The sequence below is a fragment of the Corvus cornix genome, chromosome 5 (genome assembly GCF_000738735.6).
Source record: "Corvus cornix cornix isolate S_Up_H32 chromosome 5, ASM73873v5, whole genome shotgun sequence".
Taxonomy (NCBI): domain Eukaryota; kingdom Metazoa; phylum Chordata; class Aves; order Passeriformes; family Corvidae; genus Corvus; species Corvus cornix.
In genome coordinates, this window is record NC_046335.1 from 11,085,374 (window position 1) to 11,100,483 (window position 15,110).

At 37.7% G+C, this 15,110-nt stretch overlaps 1 long non-coding RNA gene across 1 annotated transcript in view; it reads left to right on the top strand.

Moving 5' to 3' along the window:
* The window catches only part of LOC120410027, a 270,677-nt gene that overhangs the window by 134,577 nt on the left and 120,990 nt on the right, over positions 1–15,110 (top strand). The window contains exons 10-12 of the long non-coding RNA XR_005601950.1: positions 1,765–1,962; positions 5,078–5,163; positions 7,587–7,636. This is a non-coding gene — a long non-coding RNA (uncharacterized LOC120410027). The remainder of the gene's footprint in view (positions 1–1,764; positions 1,963–5,077; positions 5,164–7,586; positions 7,637–15,110) is intronic.

Below are 15,110 nucleotides of genomic sequence, written 5' to 3' on the forward strand. Positions count from 1 at the left end.
CTGAGGTCCCTTCTAATCCAAACCATTCTGTGATTATATGATTTTATGATATGAGATAAAAGTCAGTCAGTTAGTTGAAAGTAACCTGTTGTAGCAGACACTAAAAATCGTGAATCAGATTAGTCTCAGTATCAGTATGTTTGTCCCAAAAATATACTATTATTTAATTTTAATTGCATTCTGGTTTCTAATTTTTTAAAACACATTTTCTTAGTTTTGTAAAGCTTTGTTCTCAGTTGTGAAAACTTGAGATTTATTATTTCATTTGAAATGAAATTTCCTATTATTTAGGATTCTTAAGACCTGGAGATTGAAGGAAAAAATGAAATATTTGTAAATCGTTCAATGGTCATAATAATTTCTTCAATTGTTTTCTTATTTTCAAGCTCCTGGTAGGAATACTTGTATTTTCTGAAATTAATACCTGTTTGGTCTTTGTGTCTTACTTTTGTGTGTGCAACTTAGTTTGTATTTGATTCTGAACAGTCGTTATATCTCTTGAGTATAAAAAAGTCTAGGCAAAATTAAATGAATCATGTTTATGAGTTATAACAAATAATGCACAAATAAGAAGGGATAAGTGCTCACTCTAGTTTAAAATATCATAGATCTTTAATATTGACTCATGGTTTGAAAAATTAATGTTGTTTCCGTATTCACTATTTATTGAGTTGATTGAAATCTCTGTTTTCCAGCAAAATAGTGTTATGTAAGCTCTGTTATCTGTACTGATGAACCTGATTCACTAGGTGTACTTGAATGGGACAAAAGAATTTGAAGAGCTAATATTAGAAGTTTCTTTGTGTCATAGTTTCTAAAGTAACTGAGTCTCAGACTGCAATACAAATTAGAGACTCCTACTTTCTTGCAAAATTTCATATCAGTATTCAAAAATGTTGTGCCTATAATATTTATACTCTCTAATAACTATCTTTTGCTTCAAAAATTTATAATACCCTTTTCTTTCTGGAACAGCCTAGTATTTCAGTGGTTTCATATAACTTATTTTTTAAGCTACCTAATTTGTTTTTATTTGAAGATTTGTTAGGTTAAGTGGTTTCTTCAGACTACATTTATTTTCTTTGATATGTGACATTATCTGAATGATAGCCTCTGTGTTGAAGTTCTGTGTTTGACTAAGTGATTTTGCTGAAACTGTAAGCTAAGATCAGGCAAGGTTTCTTCTCAAGCCATAATGCTAGTAATTGAGTCTGTGTGATATGATTGGCAGAGCAGAATGACTAATCTTACAATGAATAATTTATTTGATAAATGTAGATTCTCACTTTACTTCACTACATTTTAAGAACAAAGCAGATATTTTGAATTATTCATTATTCAGATTTAAAGATTTTTTATAATAAAAAAAAGATTGTTATTGATAATTTCCCTGGCAGTATTGATTCAGATAAATTTGAAACTCAAGTGTAACTCTAAGTGGTTAATTTCTGGTCCATGTTAAAGATAGCTTCTGCTACAAAATTGGATACACTTTTGAGTGCCTGGCACCATTGTTCATCATGAAGTTTTAAAATATGGTTTCTATGAATGCTTGTGCATCAGTTCAGAGGCTCACTTATATATAGTATTTGTACCATATGATTGCTTGAGCATTTGTGGAAAGCACATATAAATGATATTTGAGCATATTCAAGGTGTATTTGTTTATAAATAAATGGGAAGGGAAACAAACTATTAATTTTACATTATTTTGGCTGAGTTTATAAATTATGTAATTTGTAGCTTCATTCTGTTCCAATTCAGATCTGCTTGCTTCTGTGGAGGAAGGCTTTGCACCAAGTGCAGAACTGGGTGACAATGTGGAAAGATCTGCTGCAGCTTTCTGCTCTTCCAGCTGAACCTTTCTGCTCTGGTTCTTCTCCCAAGTCTGCCTGCTTTGTGCTGCATCAGTGGAAAACTGAAAGTCTGAGAGTTATTCTGTGTGAGGCATCCCTGTGAAAGGTCTGTGCTTCTCCTTACGTGGTCTACAGCTTAAGAAGATTAATCAAAAATCTCACTCTCCTTGAAATTGGGCAGCAATTTACTGGAAGTGCTAGGATTTGTCTCCCAGGATGACAAATAAAAATTACATCTGTGCTTCCATCTTTTCCCTGTAGTTTACCAGAAGAAGGTGTGAAGATTTAAGGTCATGACAAAATCTTCCAGGAAGACAATGGGGTGTGAATTTTTGGCCTCAGGAATTTGTTTGCTGTATTTAGATTACTGGGAGAGATTTTTGCTCCTGCAGTGCTTGTTTTCTGAAGGGAACTCTGCATATAGCAGATAAAAACAAATGTTCTTAAAATAGGAATTGCTATCTGGAAAAGTTAAAAATGCAGTTCAGTCTTCAGATATTCAAATGCAGGCCAAATGAGAAGCTATTTAGAGCTTTGTGGACAGAATAGAATAAGTGCAGGGTCTCTAAAATGTTATGCTAGAAATAATATTCCTGAAGAAAAGAAGAATTGATTTCCATCTAAACACACAATATATGCTGAAAATTTTTTAGCATTTGTGGGAACATCAGGACTACTTCCAACAAAAAACTTAATGTAAATTTTTAGCTCAACTTAGGTTTATTTAGTTTGAGACAGAAATACTGATGCCCAGTGAAAACTTCAATGCTAATAAGGATAAATAATCAAACATATTTCATGGTAAATATTTTAAGAATTTTACCTGTGTTCTTCAGACCCAACCTATACTCTCAGTATTGTTAGTATCCTGATGAAAATGTGTTTTCAATCTCTGGCATTCCAAGTTTGTAAGTAAATAATTCTGTCCTTGAACCAGAGCGCAGATTAATTACTAGCTGGACATTTTTTCCTCTTGACCAGAGAATGTGAAAGTTTTTAACAAAGGGAATATTCATTAATCTTGTGACATGTTATTTTTGGAAGACAGATATGTATTTCTGAGGGGAAAAAAACACTTACAAGGTTTAAACAAAGGGCCAAATTTTCTGTATACTTGTATATCCCATGTTTCCCAAAAAAGATGATATAATAGCTGTGTGTCCTTGTACTGTCAAGTGCAATGTCTGGCTACTATGAAGCAGAATATTTATTTTGAGGCATTAAAGGATTAAATATGTATTATCAGGCCAAATCAGACAGTCCTGTTTTAAAAAGACACTTGAAAAAATCAATTGCTAACAGTATGAAGAAAATGATTTAAAGAATGACAATGAAAATATGTAATAAAGTAGACAGACATACATCATTGATGGGCTGTGTAAGTAAAATCAGTGGCTTCTCTACCAGGAAGTTTCATCAGTTTAGGAGGTGGATGGATAAAACCAGGTATATATATGGTATATATATTTTTTTTTTTTTTTTTTTTTTTTACTTAGTCATGTTACTTCAGCATTAGGAGGAGCAATATCAGTGCAGCTCTGGCTTACTCGCATCATGAGGAATGTTGCTCCAGAATGTTGCCGTCCCTGGGTCCTCTTTAACTTGCTTTATTTTTTTAATTCATAGAAGGTATTATGGCCTGTGTGTATTATACGTGTGTTCCTTTGATCCATAGAGTATCTGAATCTGTTACAGGTTGTAGGTGGCAAGTTTGGATCAAAACCTTTGATTTAAGAGCACTGCCTTGGTTGTAGGAATCCTTGGAGCAGTTTCTCTTATCAACAAATGTTGTGAACATTCCACAAATACTAAGGAACTTTTGAGTTGTAGACTAAAGGTCTGAATTTTTCCACTGTTCATTTTTCAGTGGGGTAAAATTAGATAATTTTCCTGAGTAATGGCAAACCCCAACTTTCACTTGAATTTAAAGGGCAGAAATTCCTTCTGACACAGAATACTTAGAAATATGCAAAATCTTTCTTGAACAGCTCTAAAGCTGGTACTTTGGATCAGATGAATTCTAAAACATCACAGGTTAGAGAAATCTAAAAAAAAAAAAAAAGAAAGAAATTTTTGGGACTACTAAAGACTCTAGATCCTAAAAGCTAAAGCTATGAGAAAGGAAAAACATCACAGTAGCAAAGAATAGGAACAAAGGGCTACTTAATAAAGTAAGACGTAATGAATGAGTTTCCACTGATTTATGTCCACTAGAAGGGCTGTGCTTGACACACCTTAGACAACAGCGTTTGCCATAGAAGTATTTTTGTGCATGGTTGTGTACACAGTACAATAAATACTCGGTCATTACGACTAGAGCTAAGAGCAGAGTTCAGGGCCATGGGTGATAGGAGAATAGCGTGAGGGCAGGAGTGTTTGTGGACACCACCAAGTACTTTCAATAACCAAGCCCACAAACCCGTATCCTTAGCAGTTGCTGTCAGGTAATGCTGAGCTATTGGGAGTAAATGCTTGAAATGAATTTCTTGCTGCCATCTTGTGTCTAAAGGCTAAATGGCAAGGAAATTTCTGGAGTTCCAAGTACTGATTTTACATCCAACATCAGATTGTTCTTATTTCTCTTGACACCAAAACATAGACAGAAGCTTGTCCTAGTATGAAAGTTTTCAAAGTTTGCCCTTAGGAAGAATGGGAAAGTGCAATTTAGTTTGTGCAAGAGATTCTGTGAAGTTTTGGTGAGAAATACTTAGTAGAGTGGCAGCTCAGAGGTTAAAATTTGCTTTCCCCAAGAGTATTCCCAGCAGAATATGAAGTGCCAGAAGAAATGATTAATAATATTACTTCCGTGATGGACAGGATGGAGCCTGTTTGCAATACTGGTCTCCCTATTAATTTTCTTCATGACCCCATACATGGTACACCTTCTAGCAGTGGTGTGCTGTGCTCTGGAAAGACCCCAAAGAGCTGTTACCCTGTTATATATAAAATCTAATAGAGCAACTTTGTAGCCTACAATAGGGTGCTTTACTAGAGTACCCACAAAACTTCGATGAAGGTGACATTACCTATTACATAATTTTTTATTAATTCCTCTCACGGTTCTTTCTTCATTCCAGCTATTCTTGCTCATGAACCTTTGCTTCCCTGTGTTCCCTTTCTTATATCCTGCGAGTCCCAGCCAAACTTTAACTCTTTCCCTTCTCAGCTGAGCTGGAGCTTTTGGCTGATGTGAAGAGCTGTTACTCTGTGCTTCTTTACAGGGAAGCAGTGCCATTTCCGTTCGTTTGGTAGAAGGCCAGCAGTGAGAGACAAGCAGAAGCTGACTGTGTCTGTGGCAGTTTTGGAGGTAGGAGTGCTTGTAGTAACTGTTGACGTGATGATAATGATGAGCCCACCCCATACAGCTGCTCACTGCAACAGCTTTATTGCAAACATCTGAGGAGACTGTGACCATATTTACCATGTAATGAATGAAGACAGTGGTAGCAAGAAATTATCGAAGACAATGCAAAATGAGTGCACCTGAGTCAGTGGGTTGGTGGGAAGACATTTCCAAAGCAGAGGAAAAGGATGATCTTGCATTGAGAACAAGCACCCTCTGTATTCCTTGGTCCATGCTAAACTCATCCAGTTCTTTAGCAAATGCTTAACTTTCTTTCCAAGCTGTACCCAACCCATCATGAGTTTGTTTTCCAACAATGTATGACCATGCTTTTTTGGGTAATTTTTTGAAGATCCATATTTACCAGGCTGTCTGCACACCCAAGCATCCTCAGTCCTTATCCAATAGAATTAGTGCAGCATAAGAAATTGGTCCACCTCTTTCTATTCCCTGTCAAACAAGTAAACATCTTGGGGTTTCTTGGCGTAAAAAAAGTTTGATGATATTAAAAGTAAAGACAGTCAATGAAACGTAAAGGTTTTGCCTTAAATCAGTGATGACTGAGGTCTGTTGACTTTAATGAATTTCTGTCTGCATAGATGAGAGAGGGAGTTATGTAAGTGCAGAAAATATCTCTTCATTCTGTAGGCTCTGGAAATACTGTTGGCGTAAACCACTGGAACAAACTACCCAGACGAGAAGTGAATTCTTTCTCTCTTGACATTTCTAAATAAGACTAAATGCCTTTATGGAAGATATAGCTTGTTCAAACAGAAATTATATGGCTCAGTGCAAAAGTACCTGGATGAAACTCTGTGGCCTCTGTTATACAATCAGATGTCTTTTTGGATCTCAGATCCAGTGATCTTCAAGTTTTCTCTGTCTTACTTTTTGCAGTCTCATGTTGCTGGTTATATTTGCTGCTTTTTAACTAAGACTGTAGACTTTTGGGGAACAAAAAGCCTTTCTGGGAAATTGCCTACAGAAGGACTGTAGAGAATCTAGTAAGTGGTTGAGGTCTACTCTCCCACTGACAGTAATTCTGAATAGTTAATGACATATTGAGTGACTGAAATAAAAAATCATTCTCTAAAGAATGTGTAAGTCACTGTAACATGCTTAAGATGTGAAATATATATATAAAACATATATGAAATAGCAGGCAATGTTCCTTAGACACGGACTGTTATTAAGGTTCAGTGCTGACTTGGTTTGAGGTGACCTTGAGGTTCTACTTCTGAAAAGCTATTATTTGAGGTTTTTTTAGTTTTATTTTTAATTTTTTAAGAGTTTGTAGCTTCAGCCATGCATAGTAGAGTCAGGCAATATTTGATTCTGAATTTATAGCTTATCCTTACAACACTGAACTTTGGATATTCACATATTTTTTGGAGTGGAAAGCTGGCACAGAAGAAAACAATCTCCTGAAAGAAGTGCCTGGGCTTGAAATCCATTCTCAAACTGGATCAGTTTAGCATTGGCAAGTGGCCATTGGTAATCAGTCTTCTGAAAAACAGTGATAGAGTGGCTCCTTTCCTTGGATTAAATAACTCAAACCAAGATTTGGGATCAGTCCTTGGTGCATAACTATCAATCTGTATATAGAGTTAGCCACATTTTTATGAGACGATATTTTGACAAATACAGTGTTGTCTGCAGATCTAAATAGAGTCTTGGGGGAAGGAAAAGGCAGAATTTACATTTCAGCTGACCTTAAGGAAAGAATATATGTCACACAGGATACAGATAACTTAAATGCTCCAGAAATGCACTTGCTGTGGATGCACTTTCTGATGAAAGGTTGTCATGGAGTACAAATAGAGACAGCTAGATGCCCTAGAGCATGTATTCTTCACTGATATAATTTCAGCATAGTGAGGTAAACACTTTGCTAATGTAATGCTTAGATATGTCCTCTGTCATAATAGAGTACAAAATCCTAAACTGTTGTGCTGAACTGTGTGGGCTGTTATTATTACATTTTCATGTATTTCAGAAAAAAACCTCAATGACCTAAGAGGAACTTTAATATGCAAACCAACAGCTTTTTAAAAGCAGTACTTGATAAAAGCGGTTTTCATACAAACTTAAATCCATGAGAACTCACAAGGTTTTTAGTGACATTATGACTGACATAAAATAGCAATGATAATAGTTCCTGTATCATCCTTATGTATGATGTACATGTTTTGATTTCCTGATACTGTTTTTCAGAATAAAATCTGGAGTGTATTTCTTCATTTCAGAAATGAAGAAATACTCTTTGTACCACCTCCTTGAATTTCTGCAAATTTGTTCTTATTATTCACAGAAAATTTACTATAAAAGAAGTACAGACTGAAAAGTTTGGGATTAACTTGTACTAACAAGGAGTGTTCTTGCTGCAGGTTCCAGCTTGATTCCAGGCCAGGCCAGTAGTGAAAGTCTTTTAGAGCTGGTAAGAAAATATCTTTTAGAGCTGGTAAGAAAATGTCAGATGTGCTGATAAGAAATTGGACACATTGGATCATGGAACCATGATCACCCTCCAGTATCTTTTCTTATCTCCTGTTACCAGTCTGAGTTGCAAGTTACACAACTTGCAACTGTTGTAACGTGACAACATCCCAGTAGCTGGTTCCTACTCATGTTGGATAACTTCTGATATCTAGGTTGTACTCAGTAAGCTGGCAATCACTCTTCCCTCTGCCAGCATCCGCATGATATCCCAATTTGCAGCCTTGTTAGCAGTCTCATTTATAGTCCATGCACAAGCAGAATCTCAATCATTTGCTTCTGTATTTCCACTCACCTGGACTCCTTTAATTTCTTTAAGTTTTCCTCTTTTCCTTCTTGGATAAGATATAGCGTTGTGTTACTGTGCTGATTTCTTTGACGTGCCCAAGGCAGGCAGGAGCGAGAAAGCCCTTGAAGGTTACCCAGCCTGCTAGGAGAGGATGGACAAATCCATCTTTAGTGTTGGGAGCTGCTTTGGAATTTGACGTTCTGGCCCAGTCAAGCCTCTTGCAAGGGTAAATCTCCCCATCTTGCCTGTCTACAATTTCTTCTCTCTCTTCCATTACCTTACATGTGCAGATGGCTCTGTCTGGGGTATGTATGTGCATTAGTGCCACATTTATTAATAAGTATGTAGTGTTGTATTTAAGGAATGCATAAGGATCACTTGTATGTCTGTCCTTCCACAGTGGTGCAGAAAGGCCTATGTTGTTCTTCAGATAATGGACCTTACACAACTTGCAAAACAATTTTTTAACAGAATTGTTTCTCAAATATAATTTTGAAGACCTTGTCTCCTAATGGGTTAGATTTGCTTTGAGACTTCTCCTTAAAGAGAAATCCTTTGTTTTGTCAGTGTGACAGACCCATTTAATAATACGTGTCACTGGAAATAAAAATCATGTCTTTTACTGGTGTTTCTACACATTGAACTGTGGAGGGAGGTGAAGTCAGACATTGAATATGCAAGGCAACAATTGACAAAGTGATATACAGCATTTACTTGGTGTCCAGCCAGGGATTTGCAATGCTTTTAAAATGGTAAAGTACATAGCAAATATTTGATGTGCCAAACCACAGAAGATGGTGATGCTTACGGAGTGGAAGAGACTCTGTAAGTAGTCCCTGTAGTGTATTTACTATACTGTACATTTTGCACATGCTATTTATTATACTGCTTGTTTGTAGTCTTTTTCCACCCAAGTATATTATCATGAACAGAGACCCATTGGGAGAGTTTTACTTATTGTGCAATGGGAATTGTGCTTCTTGCTGTCTCCTTCTTCCACAAAATAATTTTCAGTAATGGGCAATGCCGAAGCTTTTTATTACCATATAGAAGAGTGTTCTGGAAGCAAAATTAGATGTAACAATATCAAAAAATCCCAAACAGCCTAAACAGAAAACCAAGAGTAACACCCCAAACACAAACAGAATTGCGGTCTTCAGGGAAAGGGAAAAACATCAGGAAAAGCTGATGTTTTAAACATCTCCTATTCTCCATTAATTTGCTTCCTTATTTCTCCATTAATTTTTCCTTCCCCATCCCATCCCATTCCATTCCCACATTTCCTTTATATTGACTTTTCTCATCCTGACATGTCTATAGTTCAGTCTTCTGCTGCAATGAAGATGTGATCTGGCTAGTTGTGAACTCACCAACTCACTTGCCATGAGCAATGCAACTGCCAGAACCCAGCTTATGCTGAACACCCTGAAGGCGGGAATACAACTGCTGTGCTTCTACTAATGTCTAAACTGGATGCTACATCCCAATGGTGTAAAAACATCTGAAGGCTTCCAGGGGGACTACCAGTGTGCTTTGTTGTCCAAATTTGTCAGATCCTTGGGACAAGAGGTGACTTGGCATTTGTTTTGTCTGTGGCCAGACACCCGGAGCAGGGCTGAGTATTTGCCATATAAATCTGATCCTCCATTTAAAAATGCTGTGAGAAATCCTGAATTTTGCTTTTTTTTTTTTTTTTTTTTTTCTATAGCTTATCCTGAATGATCCTTTGGATTCTGTTCTGTTTTCACTTGTGCTGGTAGACCTAAGAAAATCAGTTGAATTTTATTACAGGGGAGCTGATATGTTTTTAATGTTACCCTCAAAACCAATTAAAAAAAAAATAAGTTTGTCTGGTGTTGCCTGATTTGAATTATTACAGAAATATCTAAGGTCTACATGTGGGTTAGTTTTGAGTACAAAAAAAGCCTACATGAGTGAGACTTCTGTTCTTCAAGTTCTTGGGCAACTACTTACCTTTAAGCTTGTAAGTGTCCCATTTGAAGGTGGAGCTCTTGCTTGATGTTAAACACATGTGTAGGAACTTGTCAGGCTGAAGTCTGAAACTTCCTTCTTATCTACGGTTTACTCTGTTTGTGAGGGAAATTTAAGCAATGCACCTTTATTCTGTTTACATCAGCTGTGGATCCATTTCCCTGTGTTTGTGGAAATCCATGTTTGGCATTTTCAGAGATGCCTGAGCCAAGTTCAAACCTCAGTGTTTGGATATAGGGTGATGGTCGACACATGTCTTGTCAGTTCCACAGTTTTGGTTTTTTTTTAAATGAATTTGATTATGCACTGGGCTTATATAATGAAAACAAAACTTTCATTACTCTAGTTTGGGAGGGACTGTGGTTGAAGACGGGAAAGAGAAAAGGATCATGGGGAGAGAGGCAGGGAAGGTTGAAGGAAGACAAACAACCAATGGTGCTACAGCCAGTGAGGGCAAAAAGTCTGGATAGAAGCAGCATTTCAGAGATTGTTTAAGGGCTGAGTCCCTCCAGCTCCTTTGGAGCATCAGACTGGTGTTGCAGATTGTTTCTGAGTCTGGGCTGCAGTTACCTTTCTGCCTGTGTATGAGGCACCCCAAGCAAGAGGCTTTGGAAGCCTGAGAATCCTAGAGTCGTACCTTTTAAAGGCTCCTTTCCTCTCATCCTTGCAACTTCCCAGTGGTCAGAAGAGGATACCTGGTCCCTGCTGTAGCTGGGCTCCTCTGTTTTTCAGGGAGAGGAAACAAAGGAGCTAGAAGGATAAAATTGAATGGAAAATAGTAGTACCTTCAAGACTGCATTTTAGATTAAATTAAAATTATTTCATTTTGATACTAAGATTTTTATAAATTTTATGGCACCATGGGACCTTATCAGTGGACAACCAGGGGTGAACAAAGCCTGTACACATTTATTTATCTTTGCTAAAGATTTGCTAAAGAACTGAAACTCTGAGTAATTACAATGCCTGGATCTTAGCCAGACAGTCTTGGACAGAGTAGCTGACCAGTCACATCTGTTCTGTGCCTTCTCCACAGGACCTCTTCTCAGGTTAGGAGCAGTAATGAACTTAAACCAAAATGGATTATTTATGGTGATATGCAAAGCATGAAAGGAAAGTAGCTTGAAGTTTTCCTGAGCCTGGAAAGACAGAGAAACTAAACTGTAGGTAAAGTCTCTCCCTCTGAAGATGAAGGGCAAGATTCTCAATTGATGTACATCTCTGCAATTTGGCATCAGTGAAGCTATGTTGATTTACACCAGCTGAAAAATCTGGAAGGGAACAATGCACTTTTTGTTTAATTTTTATGTGATCATCAGACAATCCGTCACATTCAGTTGGAGAGGAATAACATTTGGTAGATGTTTAGTCTTGATTTTTTTTTCCTGAAATGGGAAGTGAATTAAATGAAGTGAAGACAGAATAAGGCATTTTTATTATTTGAGCTAGCCGAACAGTCTGAAAAATATTAAATTAAAAAAAAAGTCAAATAAAGTATTTGACATCACAGTGAAATACAGTTAAATGCATTATTTCTTATAAGAATTGTTAATAGGAATTTAGAGAAGTCAGTTGTGCTGGACATGACTAGATTTACAATGAGTTGGCTGAGTGAAACTGTCTGGCTAATCCATCTCTTTCACAGCATATGTTATGTAGCCCTTGCCTGTTGTACCTTTATCATCCACTGACATCCCTCAGTGCTGAATGTCATCAGAGGACCCAAGGTGCAAGGATTATCAGTTCTGTTTTAGGGACTGGAATGAAATTTGGACGAGTGTCTGTCTCTACCTGCTGAGCTCATTTTGCTGTAGTGGTGGAAATCATGTGCCTGTATTGCTGCGTGCCCTTTACAAATGGCTTGCCCTGAAGGGAGGGTGGTACAGTGGTGGCTTTCTCAGAGGCATTGAGCCAAAGCAACAGAAATGATTTATGGACTAAAGTCCGTGCTCACCCAAAGGAACAAGTGATTGTAAGGGGCTGCTTTCTTTTTCTGCCTAAGCCTGTTGTCAAAGGTGGTGGGGATGAACAGGCAATGCCAAACTGCTCTCTGTCTCCTGTGCAGGCAACGTTAGACTGTAAAGAGCGCTGAAGACCTGGCAGACTTTTTGTCCATCACTGGACATGCATCAGTTTTGGCACAGAGCAGGAAATGACTGGTGCAGCAAAAATTTTGGAGCAGGTCATCTCCCTGTTTCATGGAATTGAAACTCTGGGACTTCCCATTTGAGACTTGTTCTGCTGCTGGTGAATACATATATTAAATTACTATTATTCCAATCTGACAGTAGGTTACAGTCCAACCTGTATTACCTTTAAAAAAACAGTTTTTCAAGGATGCTGTAGTTTAATATGGGAGAAATATTCCTAATATGTTATTCTCAAGGCTACCAGCCAAGCTGTGCAAACCACCCTTGCAGTCAATGGCAAATAGTAGTGTGGGAAATGTACTTCCTCTTTCATAGGCAATTTTGCCTTTTCTAATGATGATATTGTGCATTCCAAATCAGAAAAGAATACAAATATGTGATGTTTTCAGTAAGGCATGTGTTAAAAATCCCTAAACCTGATCTGGGAAGGTCTCAGTGATTTTGGAAATACTGAAAAAGCCAGGCTTACCTCCCAGGCCGCATGACTAGGAGAAATAGCTGGAGAGTCCAGGAACAGACCACCTTGCTACTTAGCAAGGTAGGTGGGGCAGGGTAATGGTGAGCCAGCCATCAACAAGCCTTGACATCAGGGGATGCTCAGTTTGAAACAAATCTACCCTCTGTGAACATGAGGTTAACCCAGTATGAATTGTAGTGGGAGAGGAAATGCTGCTGAGCACAAATCCCTTTTCTTCCAGCACAGGGAAATGATATTAGAAAAACAAGGAGATTTTCTGGAAAATTACTTCTTGAAAAAAATGGAGGAGAAATGTTCTTCTCTGGCTTCTGATGATGGGTGAGCAAAATTTGAGTGTGCAATTTATCTCACCTACACACTACACGTGGAATGTGTGTTTTGTTGTGCAAATGTGGAAGGCAATTTAGTGTTATGCCCTTTACCAAGAGAGGCAGTTCAGCTGAGCTGAAAGTGGAGAGTTTCTTCATGTAGTACAGCAGCTGAAGTGAGTGAATATTATGTGGGTTGTGCTGGTACACAGTAGTACACCAAATGTTGCTCACATGGCTTTAGAGGTGTTCAGTCTGATTCGGTAGCTGCCCAACAGGTTTAGTGCCAGAGACCTATAAAAGAGTATCCTGCTCTTGGACACATAGTTCCTGAAAATATAATTCCCTGTGTGTGGTTACTGCACAGCCAGCATCTGACTCATTGCTTCGCAAAGCACTTTTAGTTGCTTGGGAAACATGATGATCTGCACTAGACAAACCCAGTAACTGCGGTACGCCTGTAGCAGTCTACAATCTTGGAGCAGTCAAGAAAACTTTGCTCTCTGTTAGCCACACCACAGCCACTAGGAACTTCATGTGATGACCCAAGAAGAACCCTGTATATACAGCCACTCTGAATCCATCCCCTTGATGTTCCAGCTGATGGGGACCTCTCACGGGGTGTTAGTAGCATAGTCCACATCTATTGCACAGTTTTCTTTCCATACAGCAGGGGGTAGTAAAATACTCAGAGACTACATGTGCAAGAAAAGAACATCAAACTGTAGAGCAACTGAATGGAAAACAAACAAAATGTCTATTTTTATAGTGAGCTAAATCCATATAATTTTCAATAGGGAACCTTTTGAATCCTTGTAAAACAAGTTCCTTAAGGGTTTGAATGATGCTATTTAAATGTGTAATGACTTGGCCTGTTAAAAACCCAACATATTGATTGCTGCACTTTGAGGATGAAAGTATTAAACATTTTAATCGTGCTGAGCATGTTTAGGATGCAAACAAAAGTCCTCGTTGTGAACCTGCCAATTAAAGTAGCTGCCAATCGGGAAAGGAGACATGTCTGTGGCTTTCTTTGGGTTAGCTGAGGTCATGGCTACAACTAATGCAAAGGTTCTTAAAGAAGTTTGGCATCTGAATGCATGAAAATCCCAAGCGATACTCCACACTTTCTATTAAAGATTTTGGAGCTGTTTTGGACTGACAACATTGTTTACAGAACAAGATCAAGGCTTCGCCCCCCCTCCTTATATTATTGAGGAATATATAACACTTTAAGAATGCAAAGGACAGTCTGAGATGTTAGCGCTAGGAACCCAGTTACAGGACTGCTGTTGAGCTTCAGAGTCCTGTACATGATCATGATCTAGTCCAACAGGGAGCTCATAAACCATCAAGGAAACCCAGGGGAAGCTGGTGGGAGTAGTCATGTGCTTCTAGTCAAGGAATGGTTTAGAAGTTCACTGTTTCTCTGCTTAGAGTTTTGAAGTAACAATTTAATTTCTATTAAGTCATTGCCTGCATATTTCGTTAGTACCATTTAGCAGTACACAGAGTAACATCACATTTCTCTTCCAAATAGTGCAGAAAAAAAACAAACTTCTTATTTCCTTAAGGATTTCATAGAAAGCATAACCTGTGAAGTTGGTTCCTAGTCATGTTCTTACACCAACTTAGCCTGATAAGATGTAAATCTCAACACACTTATTCCAGTGTATGTTAAGAGCAATCTGAACAACTAACACGCAAGGTACACTGGCATAGAGAGCTGTGAAAATCTGCGTCTGGCTCAGTGTTCCCTATTGCAAGAGGAAAACTACTTAAATCCATGTATGACATGGGAGATATTTATTTTACATTTCTGCAAAGGTTTTAAAATTTACATCTAAATTTTTTCTTTATTTTTGTCTCAGCTGATGTGGCTTTGTAGGAAGATTCTGAAGATATAGAAGTCCTTCTGTGAGTGTATACTGAATTTGTGTTATATAATGATTTGAATTTTATTGGTACCTATTACTAAAGATTCTGAAGTAAGTTAAAAAAACAATCAGTAAGCCAAATCGACTTTATTTTCAAGAATCTCCAGCTATCACTCACATATCCTTGCCAAATATGTCACTTCTCTTAGCAACAATTTAGATGACTTTGACAAGTATTTTTAACCTGTAAAAGAAAGCCATAGAGCTCACTTCTGAAATCTGAAGTTCTGTGCAGATACCTAAGGACTGGATTCAGTGATA